Source organism: Lithobates pipiens, unplaced genomic scaffold, assembly GCF_037356315.1.
Source record: "Lithobates pipiens isolate NorthernLeopardFrog02 unplaced genomic scaffold, aLitPip1_a1.2 Scaffold_16, whole genome shotgun sequence".
NCBI lineage: Eukaryota > Metazoa > Chordata > Amphibia > Anura > Ranidae > Lithobates > Lithobates pipiens.
In genome coordinates this window covers 375150707-375165628 of record NW_027507748.1, presented here as the reverse complement: position 1 = coordinate 375165628, position 14922 = coordinate 375150707, and the positions used below count along the sequence as shown (strand labels likewise).

Below are 14922 nucleotides of genomic sequence, written 5' to 3'. Positions count from 1 at the left end.
ACACCTCCCTAGGACACACTTAACCCCTTAATCGCCCCCCTAGTGTTAACCCCTTCCCTGCCAGTGACATTTATACAGTAATCAGTGGCAATTTTTAGCTCTGATCACTATATAAATGTCATTGGTCCCAAAAAAATAAAGTGTCAAAAGTGTCCGCCGCAATGTCGCAGTCTTGCTAAAAATTGCAGATCATATATATATTAATTAAAATGCCATAAATCTATCCCCTATTTTGTAGCCGCTATAACTTTTGCGCAAACCAATTAATATCCGCTTATTGCAAAAAAATGTTTTACCAAAAATACCTAGAAGAATACATATTGGCCTAAACTGATGAATGCATTTGTTTTAAATTTGGGGATATTTATTATAGCGAAAAGTAAAAATATTGTATTTTTTTTCAAAATTGTTGCTTTTTTTTATATAGTAAAAAAGAAAAACTGCAGAGGTGATCAAATACCCCCAAAAGAAAGCTCTATTTGTGGGAAAAAAGGACATCAATTTTGTTTGGGTACAGCATCGCACGACCGTGCAATTGTCAGTTAAAAAATGGCCCGCTCATTAAGGGGGCAAATCTTTCTGGGGCTGAAGTGGTTAAGATTCTCTCCTGGTCCTGCATGGTCTTATATAAGTGTAATGCATTACACTGCATGAAAACAAAAAGAACATGGTGTCTTTTCACAGCTTGCCAAAGAAGGGATTAAGATCAAAAATCAGGTCAGTGCCTAAAGCAGAAACAAATTTCATTGGGGTGGTGGTATAATTTATTTATATATATATATATATATATATATATATATATATATATATATATATATATAGTCATTGGCCGAAATGCGTAAGATTTTCTACTCTGTACTTATCCTGTGGCAAATGAAGAAGATTTTTACATGGTGAATGATTCGAGCTTCTGGCCGCCTATTCCAGTTAATACTACAGATTGATTGAAGGGAAGACACTCTCAGCCTGTGCACCCATACCTCACCTCCCTGTGTAAATCCCAGTGAACACTGCCCCTGTTCTACGAATACGCTGCACTAATACATTTTTTTTTGAGACTGCTTAGGGCATGGGTCTTCAAACTACGGCCCTCCAGTTGTTCAGGAACTACAATTCCCATCATGCCTAGCCATGTCTGTGAATGTCAGAGTTTTACAATGCCTCATGGGATGTGTAGTTTCGCAACAGCTGGAGGGCCGTAGTTTGAGGATCCCTGGCTTAGGGCATCCCACTCCCTCGAAAAGACAAGCCAAAAGAAACACCCGTACCTCTTTAAACATTGAGTTTCGTACGTTTTTTTTTTTTTTTTTTTTTACAGCGCGTCAAAATGGGGATTTCCTAGGCCACTTTTAGAGCGTCAATAACAATTAATGGCATCGCAAGCGTGACATGCATTTTTCAGACATTTCTGCGAGTGATCCCGAACAGGGCCTTAGGTCTCGTTCACACGGGCAGGAAGGGGGCTGTAAAAATAGGCGGTTAAGAGATAGTTTTACCATTTCCCTCAAAAGCGGAGTTGCAAGTTAACATGTACAGCAGCCACACACTGCCACAGTGCAGAAATATCTATACCACAGGTTTCCCTTGGCAAACACAACCCATTCAAATGAATGGGGACTCACCACAACCATATGTAATGCAGAGATGTGGGCTTTGAATGGTTAACACAGGTGTTTAGGTGGTGACATTCCATCTCTGACAAACGATCCATGATAGAGGGGCAGCAATGACAGCCACACATGTAATCAAGCCCTTACACTCATCCGTGTCTCCTAGGCCAGTCGACTTTTCCTAGAGTGTCAGATGCTGGGCTTCCCCACTACATGCTGTGGTTCCTTCCTCTGACCCCTATGTCAATGCTGGGTCCTGTACTGGGGGGTTAGAGGAAAGAACCACTGTTCACGGGGAAAGGGAGAGACATCCTACACTCACATTAGTTCTTGTTCACATTTTTGCGTCTGCATATTCCATATGAGGCCAAAAATGCACCATCACACCAAAATAAGTGCCTGCACCTTTTTCGAACAGAAATGGTGTTGGTTTTCCCCAGGTTGGCATTGTGTCCACCATAGCCTTTGTGTTGGCAGAGCAGAGTAGGACTGGCCAGGAGGGATTGCTGTGATGCAGTTGGTCAGCTTAAAAATGTATCGCAATATGTGTGAACTAAAAAGCCCTGCTTTTCAATTGTAAAGTGTGCTAAAAAGGGTATACAGCAGTGCCCAGAGGGTTAAATCCGTATTTCTAGCACCTTTTTCCAAGATGTGTGGAACCACGCTGCATAGGTGTGAAGAGGCTCCATAGACGATAACAGGATTCTGTCTGCGTGACGGCTGATAAATAAATAAATCACACAGGTGTAAGGCTAGGTGCACACTTTGTGTGTATCGGGAATGTGTGCATAATTGTGCGCTTTCCCAACATGCGCAGAGAGATGCTGCCCTCCAGCAGACACACGGCAGTGGCGTTAATTCTTAATGGCACACCCACACATCTGATAACATGTGCTTTCGCACACGCCAAAACGCATGGGTCTGCAGCACTATGTGGATTGGTGCAGTGCGATTTTGAAACAGGATCAGGCCAAATTCACATTTTCGCATATTGGAATCGTGGGCAAAATCACGTGATTCTGCTGCGATTGCAGAAAATTGTGCAACGCACTTGCGGTGCCATTATTTCTTAAATTGAAGCTAAAGCCCCCCCATCCCGTGAAAAAATGTAAGTCAGCAGATACAAATACTGTAGCTGCTGACTTTTAATTTTAGAACACTTACCTGTCCTGGGATCCCACAATGTCCGCACCCCAGATGATTTTTTTAATTGCCTCTCGGGTGCTGCCGCCACCATTCCTTTCAAGGAAAACCAGCAGTGAAGCCTTACGGCTTCATAGCTGGTTCCCGCGTGCACGAAGTGTGATGCGCTTTCAGAAGGGCCTTGCGGCAGGGGACCGAACTTCCAGGGGACCTCGCCGTGGCATGTACCCACCCCCCCCAAACTGAAAAGGTGGCAAATGCGGCAGCAAATGTGGGGGGAGAGGATGCAAATAAAGCGTCCCCTTTTGGTTGAAGCTCTGCTTTAATGGCACCTAGAGTTGCCACCTCATCCCTTTAAACCCGAACACATATGAATTACACAGGTTCTGAGGCCAATTTAATGCAGATGAGAAGTGAGTTTAATTATCACCTTAATCAGCCACAGAACCTGTGTAATTCATGTGTTCGGTTTTAAAGGGATGAGGTGGCAACCCTAATGTGGTATGTGAGCTTCTTCGGAGCAGAGGGAGGCCCATTCAAAAACACACCACAAAAACACAACGTGGCGGCGTCACTCTAATGGGAACGGGGGCCTCGGGGACTTCAAAACACACCACAAATACACAATGTGGCAGCGTCACTCTGGTGGGAACAGGGGCCTCGGGGACTTCAAAAACACACCACAAATACACAACGTGGCAGCATCACTCTGGTGGGAAAGGGGGACTTCAAAAAACACACCACAAATACACAACGTGGCAGCATCACTCTGGTGGGAAAAGGGGACTTCAAAAAACACACCACAAATAAACAACGTGGCAGCGTCACTCTAATGGGTACTGGGGCCTCGGGGACTTCAAAAACACACCACAAATACACAACGTGGCAGCGTCACTCTGGTGGGAACAGGGGCCTCAGGGACTTCAAAAACACACCACAAATACACAACGTGGCAGCGTCACTCTGGTGGGAACAGGGGCCTCCAAAAACACACCACAAATAAACAACGTGGCAGCGTCACTCTAATGGGTACTGGGGCCTCGGGGACTTCAAAAACACACCACAAATACACAACGTGGCAGCGTCACTCTGGTGGGAACAGGGGCCTCAGGGACTTCAAAAACACACCACAAATACACAACGTGGCAGCGTCACTCTGGTGGGAACAGGGGCCTCCAAAAACACACCACAAATAAACAACGTGGCAGCGTCACTCTAATGGGTACTGGGGCCTCGGGGACTTCAAAAACACACCACAAATACACAACGTGGCAGCGTCACTCTGGTGGGAACAGGGGCCTCAGGGACTTCAAAAACACACCACAAATACACAACGTGGCAGCGTCACTCTGGTGGGAACAGGGGCCTCAGGGACTTCAAAAACACACCACAAATACACAACGTGGCAGCGTCACTCTGGTGGGAACAAGGGCCTCCAAAAACACACCACAAATACACAATGTGGCAGCATCAATCTAATGGGAACGGGGGCCTCTGGGACTTCAAAAAACACACCACAAATACACAATGTGGCAGCGTCACTCTGGTGGGATTGGGGGCCACTAGAACTTCTTTTCCATGTAGCCCATTCAACTCAATAAGCTGTCCTATACGTGACATGTGGGGCCGCACGGAAAGGCGTGTGCACTCTGTCGCATGCACAAAGTGCGAGCCTAGCCTAAACGCAGATTAGTTTTGCATGCCATGGATAGGGTTGCCACCTCACCCCCTTTAAATCCTCACACATATGAATTTCACAAGTTCTGAGGCTAATTTAATGCAGATGAAGCACTGAGTTTAATTAAAATCTTAATAATCCACAGAACCTGCGTTATTAATATGTGGCTTTAAACTGGGATGAGGTGGCAGCTCAAGCCATGGAAGATTCTGGTGACTACCAGAAAGGCGAGTGCCCTAGGCCCTTGTTTTTGCATGGACGTTTTATCTTGAAGCTGACAGGGTTGCTTTAGCCACGCCTCCTAAAGAGATAAGCAAAATAACGCTATTGCAAAAAAGCTGAATATTGCTGCTGGCACTGCGGGGACATTCTAGTCCGTCCTGTCACAGCGCCCCCCACAGTACAGGCGTCCCCCTGCTCTGAGCTCTCCCCAGCCTGTCCTCTCTAAGAGGAGCCCTCCAGCTTACCTGCAGCCGACCTCTAAGCCTGATACCAGAAGACTGTACACTGACACCAGAGACAACGTTGTACTGTGTCCACCCCCTGTGATCACATGACACACCCTGACAACACAGGCCAAAGTTGAGCAACGTTATTATGTAATGTCGTCGGACAGGAAATAGGACGAGTACAGGCTCTCCTGCTTCCAGGGCTCAGGAACTGCCCCTGCCTTCTGTAATGCAGAGATCTACACAGCAATGCTCATAGACAGTCATACCACGAGCAGACAGGCAGCTATGTGACTGCATATAATAAACACCAGTCATGATAGAGCAAACACAATGCATATGCACAACTGTCCCTGATTTCCACACACTGTCCCTGATTTCCACACACTGTCCCTGATTTGGAATAATGTCCCTCTTTCATCCTGATTTGCCCCTCATTTTGGTCTGATCTATATAGTTATATATAAAATTCACTTTTTATCTTTCAGAAAGTGTTTCCCAGTGCTAAACCTTTCATCCAATTTCTAAATGACTGCATTTGTAAATTAAAAAGCCAGAACAGGCATACCCCACTTTTAACCACTTTCAGACCCGACCATTTTGCAGGCCAATGACCAGACCACTTTTTGTGATTCGGCACTGCGTCGCTTTGACAGTTGTGCGCTCATGCGGCGTGGCTCCCAAACAAAATTGACGTCCTTTTTTTCCCACAAATAGAGCTTTCTTTTGGTGGGATTTGATCACCCCTGCGGTTTTTATTTTTTGCGCTATAAACCAAAAAAAGCGTCAATTTTGAAAAAAACGCATTATTTTTTACTTTTCGCTATAATAAATATCCCCCAAAAATATATAAAAAAACTGTTATTTTTCCTCAGTTTAGGCCGATACATATTCTTCTACATATTTTTGGTTAAAAAAATCGCAATAAGCGATTATTGATTGGTTTGCGCAAAATTTATAGCGTTTACAAAATAAGGAAGAGTTTTATGCCATTTTTATTAATATTTTTTTTTTACTAGTAATGGCGGCGATCAGCGATTTTTATTGTGATTGCGACATTATGGCGGACACATCAGACATTTTTGACACATTTTTGGGACCATTGTCATTTATACAGCAATCAGTGCTATACAAATGCACTGATTCCTGTGTAAATGACACTGGCAGTGAAGGGGTTAACCAGGGGGTGGCAGTGTAGGGGTTAAGTGTGTCCTAGGGGCTTGTTACTAACTGTGGGGGGCGTGGCTGTGTGTTGGTGAACACTGATCTCTGCTCCAATCACAGGGAGCAGAGATCAGTCTCATTTGTTGCTAGGCAGAACGGGGAGATGCTGTTTACATCAGCATCTCCCCTTTCTCCCTCCCCGTGAGACGATCGAGTCCGCGGGACCCACGGTCGGACTCGCGGGGGTCCCGACCGACACGTGCGCGCACCGGCGGCGGCGCTCACGCGATGGCATGGCGACGTACCTGTACGCCAGTTTGCCTGTCCGTGCCATTCTGCTGACATACATCGTCGTGCGCCGGTCGGGAAGTGGTTAAGTACACAATGGGGTTTATTTACTAAAGCTGGAAAATGCAAAATCAGGCTCACTTCTGGATAGAAAGCAATGAGCTTCTAACCCCAGCTTGTTCAATTAAGCTTTGGTAATAAAACCTGGAAGCTCATTGCTTTCTATGCAGAAGTGAGCCTGATTTTCCAGATTTTGTAAATAAACCCCACTGTGTACTTAAAAATGGGGTGTGCCTGTATAAAGGAATAGTAGCAGTAAAAAAAAGTAGTCGTGGGTGTAACTAATAATTTTTCCTTTGTAATTCTCCTTTAGGCTGGGTTCACACCGCTGCGGGGGGAGAACCGGATGTGATTCGCACAGCAAATCACATCCGATCTCCGTAGCGCTGCGAGTTCAGCCATACAGATAGTATGGCTGAACTCGCAGCGGTCCCGCAGCAAACTCGCACGGGACCCTTTTTTGGGTCCGCAACGGAATCGGATCGCATGGGGGTTCACACCATGCGATCCGATTCCTGTGCGAGTCGGCAGATCGCACTGCGATGTGCCGACGGATCTGGGGGTGTCATTAACATAACATTGACACCCCCAGCCGTCCGCATAGGGCAGTGTGAACTGCCGGCGGGAGGTATGCGATGCGGGAAAACGCCGCGGATTCGCGGCGTTCCCGCGGCGTTCCCGCATCGCAGCAATGTGAACCTAGCCTTAAGGGGGCATGACAGGGTGTGTGTCCTAGATATTTTTGCTAATAGGTGTCCCACCTCTCTCCCGGGTTAGCCGCCCCCCCCCCCCCCCATATCAACATTATTGAAAAAATCGTATGCAGTTTGTTAGATCTTTGTTATATCTGGTTAGATCAACTGTTATTTACATTAGATCTCACACAGAAGAAGCAATATTAACAGTTATTTGCTGGGGGGGCTAACCTGTCATCGGCCCCCCCTTATCAAAAAATTTACCAAACAATTAGCTATTGGAGGAGAGGGCTGGCCCCCCCTTATCAAATTTTCTGGGCAAAAATCATTCACGCTAATAGATATTCGTTAGATCCGTTAAGATGAAGTGGTTTTAATGTTAGATCTCATATAATTTAAGACATATTCCACATCAGAATAGACATATTAGGTGGTACATATGGACGGGTTAGCCCCCCCCCCCCCCCTTATCAAATTTTCTGGCCAAAAATCATTCAAGCTAATAGATATTCGTTTGATCCGGTAAGATCAAGTGGTTTTAACCACTTCAGCCTCGGACCAATAAACACCTTAAGGACCAGGGGTCTTTTTACAATTTCGCACTGCGCTGTTTTAACTGGTAATTGCGCAGTCATGCAATATTGTACCCAAACGAAATTTGCGTCCTTTTCTTCCCACAAATAGAGCTTTCTTTTGATGGTATTTGATTGCCTCTGCGATTTTTATTTTTTGCGATATAAATGGAAAAAGAGCGAAAATTTTGAAAAAAAATGATATTTTCTTCTTTTTGTTATAAGAAAAATCGAATAAACTAAATTTTAGTCATACATTGAGGGCAAAATTTATTCAGCCACATTCTTTAGTAAGAAAAATGTCAATAAGCGTATATTTTTTGGTTTGCGCAAAAGTTATAGCGTCTACAAACTAGAGTACATTTTCTGGAATTTACACAGCTTTTAATTTATGACTGCCTATCTCATTTCTTGAGGTGCTAAAATGGCAGGGCAGTACAAACCCCCCCCCAAATGACCCCATTTTGGAAAGTAGACACCCCAAGGAAACTGCTGATGGGTATGTTGAGCCCATTGAATATTTATTTTTTTTGTCCTAAGGGATTGAATAATGACAAAAAAAAAAAATGTACAAAAAGTTGTCACTAAATGATATATTGCTCACACATGCCATGGTTATATGTGGAATTGCACCCCAAAATATATTCCGCTACTTCTCCCGAGTACGGGGATACCACATGTGTGGGACTTTTTGGGAGTCTAGTCGCGCACGGCATCCCGAAAACCAATCACCACCTTCAGGATTTCTAAGGGTGCAAATTTTTGATTTCACCCGTCACTACCTATCACAGCCATAAAAAGCCAAAATAGCACAAAACCCCCCAAAATGACCCCATTTTGGAAAGTAGACACCCCAAGCTATTTACTGAGAGGCATGTTGAGTCCATGGAATATTTTATATTTTGCCACAAGTTGCGGGAATATTACAAACTTTTTTTTTTTGCACAAAGTTGTCACTAAATGATATATTGCTCACACATGCTATGGGCATATGTGAAATGACACCCCAAAATACATTCTGCTGCTTCTCCAAAGTACAGGGATACCACATGTGTGGGACTTTTTGGGAGCCTAGCCGCGTACGGGACCCCGAAATCCAAGCACCGCCTTCAGGATTTCTAAGGGCATAATTTTTTTATTTTACTCCTCACTACCTATCACTACCTATCACAGTTTTGACGGCCATAAAATGCCAAGATGGCACAAAACCCCCCCAAATGACCCCATTTTGGAAAGTAGACACCCCAAGGAAACTGCTGATGGGTATGTTGAGCCCATTGAATATTTATTTTTTTTGTCCTAAGGGATTGAATAATGACTAAAAAAAAAAAAAAATGTACAAAAAGTTGTCACTAAATGATATATTGCTCACACATGCCATGGTTATATGTGGAATTGCACCCCAAAATATATTCAGCTACTTCTCCCGAGTATGGGGATACCACATGTGTGGGACTTTTTGGGAGTCTAGTCGCGTACGGCACCCCGAAAACCAATCACCACCTTCAGGATTTCTAAGGGTGCAAATTTTTGATTTCACCCCTCACTACCTATCACAGTTTCGAAGGCCATAAAATGCCAAAATAGCACAAAACCCCCCAAAATGACCCCATTTTGGAAAGTAGACACCCCAAGCTATTTACTGAGAGGCATGTTGAGTCCATGGAATATTTTATATTTTGCCACAAGTTGCGGGAATATTACAAACTTTTTTTTTTTTGCACAAAGTTGTCACTAAATGATATATTGCTCACACATGCTATGGGCATATGTGAAATGACACCCCAAAATACATTCTGCTGCTTCTCCTGAGTACAGGGATACCACATATGTGGGACTTTTTTGGAGCCTAGCCGCGTACGGGACCCCGAAATCCAAGCACCGCCTTCAGGATTTCTAAGGGCATAATTTTTTTATTTTACTCCTCACTACCTATCACTACCTATCACAGTTTTGACGGCCATAAAATGCCAAGATGGCACAAAACCCCCCCAAATGACCCCATTTTGGAAAGTAGACACCCCAAGCTATTGGCTGAGGGCCATCTTGAGACTATTGAATATTTTTTTTTTGTCCCAAGGGATTGAATAATGACAAAAAAAAATTAAAAAATTTTTTTTTACAAAAAGTTGTCACTAAATGATATATTGCTCACACATGCCATGGTTATATGTGGAATTGCACCCCAAAATATATTCAGCTACTTCTCCCGAGTATGGGGATACCACATGTGTGGGACTTTTTGGGAGTCTAGTCGTGTACGGCACCCCGAAAACCAATCACCACCTTCAGGATTTCTAAGGGTGCAAATTTTTGATTTCACCCCTCACTACCTATCACAGTTTCGAAGGCCATAAAATGCCAAAATAGCACAAAACCCCCCCAAATTACCCCATTTTGGAAAGTAGACACCCCAAGCTATTTACTGAGAGTCATGTTGTCTGAACGAAAAAAAAGAGATTGATCGGTGGGTATGCCCACCATTAGATACCTCCCTTCATCCACCCACTTCTAATGATGGACATACATGCACCATTTATATATGCCGAAGCATGGGGGCATCCTCCCGCAAAAAAGTTATGCCGCGTACATACGTTCAAACTTTTCCATGGGCAAGCCCCCTGTCGGAATTTTGACCGTATGTACGCGGCATTAGGAGCAAAATCGCTCCTCCACCCCTTATGCCCCCATGCTTCGGCATATATGCTCTTTTTTAACTGTGGTGGTGAAATCACCTCCTACAGCACTGGAGTCACGGCTTTATGTATCGTGGGAGCAAACGCTGTTGCTGTCAAGATAAATAAATCCACGCTGCAGCTGAATGGCGTACCTGCTAAGCAAATTATGGTTAACGTTAAAACAAAGTAACATCACAGGAAAACCTGACCATACCATACCTGCAAAGCAAATGCCAAAAAAAACTGTAAAAAATAAAACATTTTTTAACACAACCTGTGCCTAAAATATATATATGCCGAAGCATGGGGGCATCCTCCCGCAAAAAAGTTATGCCGCGTACATACGTTCAAACTTTTCCACGGGCAAGCCCTCCGTCTGAATTTTGACCGTATGTACGCGGCATTAGGAGCAAAATCGCTCCTCCACACCTTATGCCCCCATGCTTCGGCATATATGCTCTTTTTTAACTGTGGTGGTGAAATCACCGCCTACAGCACTGGAGTCACGGCTTTATGTATCGTGGGAGCAAACGCTGTTGCTGTCAAGATAAATAAATCCGCGCTGCAGCTGAATGGCGTACCTGCTAAGCAAATTATGGTTAACGTTAAAACAAAGTAACATCCCAGTAAAACCTTACCATACCATACCTGCAAAGCAATTGCCAAAAAAAACAGTAAAAAATAAAACATTTTTTAACACAACCTGTGCCTAAAATATATATATGCCGAAGCATGGGGGCATCCTCCCGCAAGAAAGTTATGCTGCGTACATACGTTCAAACTTTTCCACGGGCAAGCCCTTCGTCGGAATTTTGACCGTATGTACGCGGCATTAGGAGCAAAATCGCTCCTCCACCCCTTATGCCCCCATGCTTCGGCATATATGCTCTTTTTTAACTGTGGTGGTGAAATCACCTCCTACAGCACTGGAGTCGCAGCTTTATGTATCGTGGGAGCAAACGCTGTTGCTGTCAAGATAAATAAATCCACGCTGCAGCTGAATGGCGTACCTGAAAACATGAAAAATGGTTAACAATAACACAGTAAACAGTAAAGTATAAAAAATTAGAGAGAAAAGAGAGAGAGAGAGAGAGAGAGAGAGAGAGAGAGAACAATAAAACGACAACTATTTTTGGTTTTTATATTTTATATTTTTTTGGTTTTTTTATTTTACTTTTTTTTTTCTTTTTTTTTTATACACTTTTTTTTGAACTGTAAACTGTAACTGTAACGGTTCGGGTCTCTCAAAATGCGATGGCATCTTGGGAGACCCTGTGTAAGTGTGCCTAGCCTGTGAAATGCTGTACCCTACGCTAATACTTCACTAGTTCATGGTAGCGTTCAAAACACTCACCCTGACAAAGACCAGGATTGCCAGGACAGCGTGGACAATAAGAACGGGTGTCACGCCTATATCCGCGCTTGCTACAGACACGACATCTTTTTTGGGGGGCTCGTTGGGTAGGGGTACTCGGGAGGACATAAGAATAATGCCTCTCATGCAGCCGGCTTACTGCATTTGGTTGGGAATGGTGAGGTACAGGACCCTCTGGATACAGAAGCTCTGTGACAACCTCTCTTTGGAAGAAAAGAAAGGTTAATGTTCCGCCTGAAGTTTTGTATAGCACAAAAGCATTCAGCAAAGCCAATTGAAATAAGTAAGCAGACACTTTTTTGTACCAGCGTCTGGTCTTACGGGAAGTTAGATACGGCGCCAACATCTGGTCATTGAGGTCCACCCCTCCCATATTTTTGTTATATTCGTGGACACAGAGGGGTTTCTCCACAATACCAGTCGCCGTAGAAATTTGGACCGTCGTGTCTGCATGAAGGGAGGTAAGAACGAAAACATTCTTATTATGCCTCCACTTCATAGCGCGCAAATTATTACACCGATAGCAGGCTCTCTCCCCCAGCCTAAGACGGGAATCTACAAGCCGCTGGGGAAAGCCCCGGCGATTAGGTCGCACGGTGCCACATGCTCCAATCTGATTATCAAATAAATGACTAAACAGTGGCACGCTGGTGTAATAGTTGTCCACGTACAAGTGGTACCCCTTTCCGAATAAGGGTGACACCAATTTCCACACTATCTTGCCAGCGCTTCCTATGTAATCAGGGCAGTTCTCCGGCTCTACGTAACTATCTTTACCCTCATAAACCATAAAGCTCCATGCATAGCCTGTGGCCCTGTCACAGCACTTATAGAGCTTGACCCCGTATCTGGTACGCTTGTTGGGAATGTACTGTTTGAATGACAAGCGACCAGTAAACTTAACCAGGGACTCATCAACGCAGACAACTTTTTGGGGAGTAAACAAGTCTGCAAAACGTTGGTTGAAGTGGTTTATGAGGGGCCGAATTTTGTAGAGCCAATCGTATTCAGGGTCTCCATGTGGACGACAAAGTTCATTGTCACTGAAGTGCAAGAACCGCAAGATCTGCTCGTATCGTTTCCTGGACATGGAGTTAGAGAACACGGGCATGTGGTCAGCCGGATGCGTGGACCAATAAGCCCGCATCCGCATGAATTTATGTGTGCCCATGTTGAGGGAAAGGCCCAAAAACATCTTAAATTCGGATTGGTTTCCAATCTCTGGCAAGAGACGGCAACTGGGGATTAGCGGCGATGCGTTGACCAGCATATAAATTGGTTTGGTCCACAATAGATCTATAGAGATCTTCCGTGAGATACAGAGAATAAAAATCGAGTGGCGTAAAATCATCTGTATCCACCTGAATACCGGGTTGGGCAGTGAATGGGGGAAGTACGGGTTCTGCAGAAGTGGTGGGCACCCAATTAGGATAGGCGAATTCTGCAGGAAGGGCACTATGGGTACGACGGGCCTGTCTTTGTCTTCTTCTTGGTGGCAGCGGGACACTACTTGTGCTTGCCACCTCGCCAGCTTGAACTGCACTTATGGGACTCGCCACGTCACCACGTGATACTGCAGTGCTGGATGTACGTCCAGGGTGTACTAGGCCGCTGGTGCTTGCCAGTTCACCAAAAGGATGAGCGGCGCTAGTACTGGCTCTATACTCCATACGAGGGACTTGCGGTTCCTGCACCTCAACAACATCAGAAAATTGGGGTCGGGTACGCCTGACGTTAGCAGGGACCTCTTCTTCGTCGTCAGAGCTATCTGACATGGAGGCGCTGTCCTCTACAGGTTCGTATTCTGAGCCTGAATCTGACAGATCAGTGTCTTCCTCTTCACTATCTGTCATGCTCAGAAACGTGTAGGCCTCTTCACTAGTGTACCTTCGCTTTGCCATTTTGGGCTCTAAATTTAGGGGTACAGTAGTGAGACTCACAGGTAAAAAAGCACCTAGCCTGTCAGCGACTGTATAAAACGCTACAAAAAAAACTGTTAGCGATCGCAGGGATCAGGCCTGACTCTGCGAACGCTGCAGTTATGTGTGTTGTGTTTTGTAAGTGACAGTGATCAATCGATACTGCACTTGGGTGGGCTGGGCTGGGCTGGGCTGGGCAGAGGGGCAAAACGCAGGTGCTAGCAGGTATCTGGATTGATCCTGCTAACAATGCGTTTTTTTAGAACCCTAAATTGCTGGGCACGCTAGTATAGATCTGATCAGATCAGATATTGATCTGTTCGGATACTATACCACTAAGGGAGGTGTATGCTTTGCGCGTGGGTGTTAGCGGTACTGGCACTAACCTAGCACTGCCTGGGGCGACGCAGACCCTTTCTGACCCTAAAACCAAATTTATATCACCCGCCGGGTGATCAGGGGGTTAAACCTTTATTAGGTAATAAATGGCGGGTGCCCTGATGCTATAAAAAGCAAACTACCTAACCAGCGTCACCCGTAACACTTATACGGTGATCACTGGTGAAAGGGTTAACTAAGGGCAATCAGGGGTTAAAAACCTTTATTGGGTATTTATATGGGGGTACCTGAAGCTTTATAAAAACCTGACGGGGAACCTAAATAACTAAATAACTAACTGGCTAACCAGCGTCACCAGTGACACTTATGCAGCGATCGCTGGTGAAAGGGTTAACTCTAGGGGCAATCAACCTTTATTAGGTTATAAGGGGCAATCAACCTTTATTAGGTTATATATCGGGGTACCTAACGCTATAAAAACCTGGCGTTGAACCTAAAAAAAAACTAGCTTCCTAGCGGGACCAGTGACACTATTGCAGCGATCAGAAAAACGATCGCTTAGTGACACTGGTAAAAGAGGGTTAAAGGGTTAACTGGGAGGGCAATCAAGGGGTTAAACCTTTATTAGGGGGGGGGTAGGGGGCTACCCTGGACCTAAAGGGGCCTAACACTAGCTGCCCTGACACTTTTTACAGTCACAACTGACACTAAATGTAGTGATCAATAAATAAATGAACACTGCATTAGTGACACTGTGACTGGGGGGGGGGGGCGGGGGTCCGATCGGGGGGGGGGTGATCGGGGGGTGACTGGGGTGAAATGTGTGCCTGTGTGTACCTATGTGTCAGTGGACTGTTGGTGCACTTACTTGGACGTCTTCACTCCTCGCTGTCCGGTTCAAAAAGACCGCCACGAGGAGTGTGACATCACTTCCTCCTCCTGTGTTTACATT

General features: G+C 45.0%; 1 protein-coding gene across 2 annotated transcripts in view; it reads right to left on the bottom strand.

Moving 5' to 3' along the window:
- The window catches only part of ALDH3A2 (aldehyde dehydrogenase 3 family member A2), a 74255-nt gene extending 69196 nt beyond the window's left edge, over positions 1-5059 (bottom strand). For both annotated transcript variants that reach the window (XM_077482152.1, XM_077482154.1), the window contains exon 1: positions 4899-5059. The gene's annotated coding sequence lies outside the window, so the exon portion shown is untranslated. The remainder of the gene's footprint in view (positions 1-4898) is intronic.
- Between the last annotated feature and the right edge of the window lie 9863 nt (positions 5060-14922).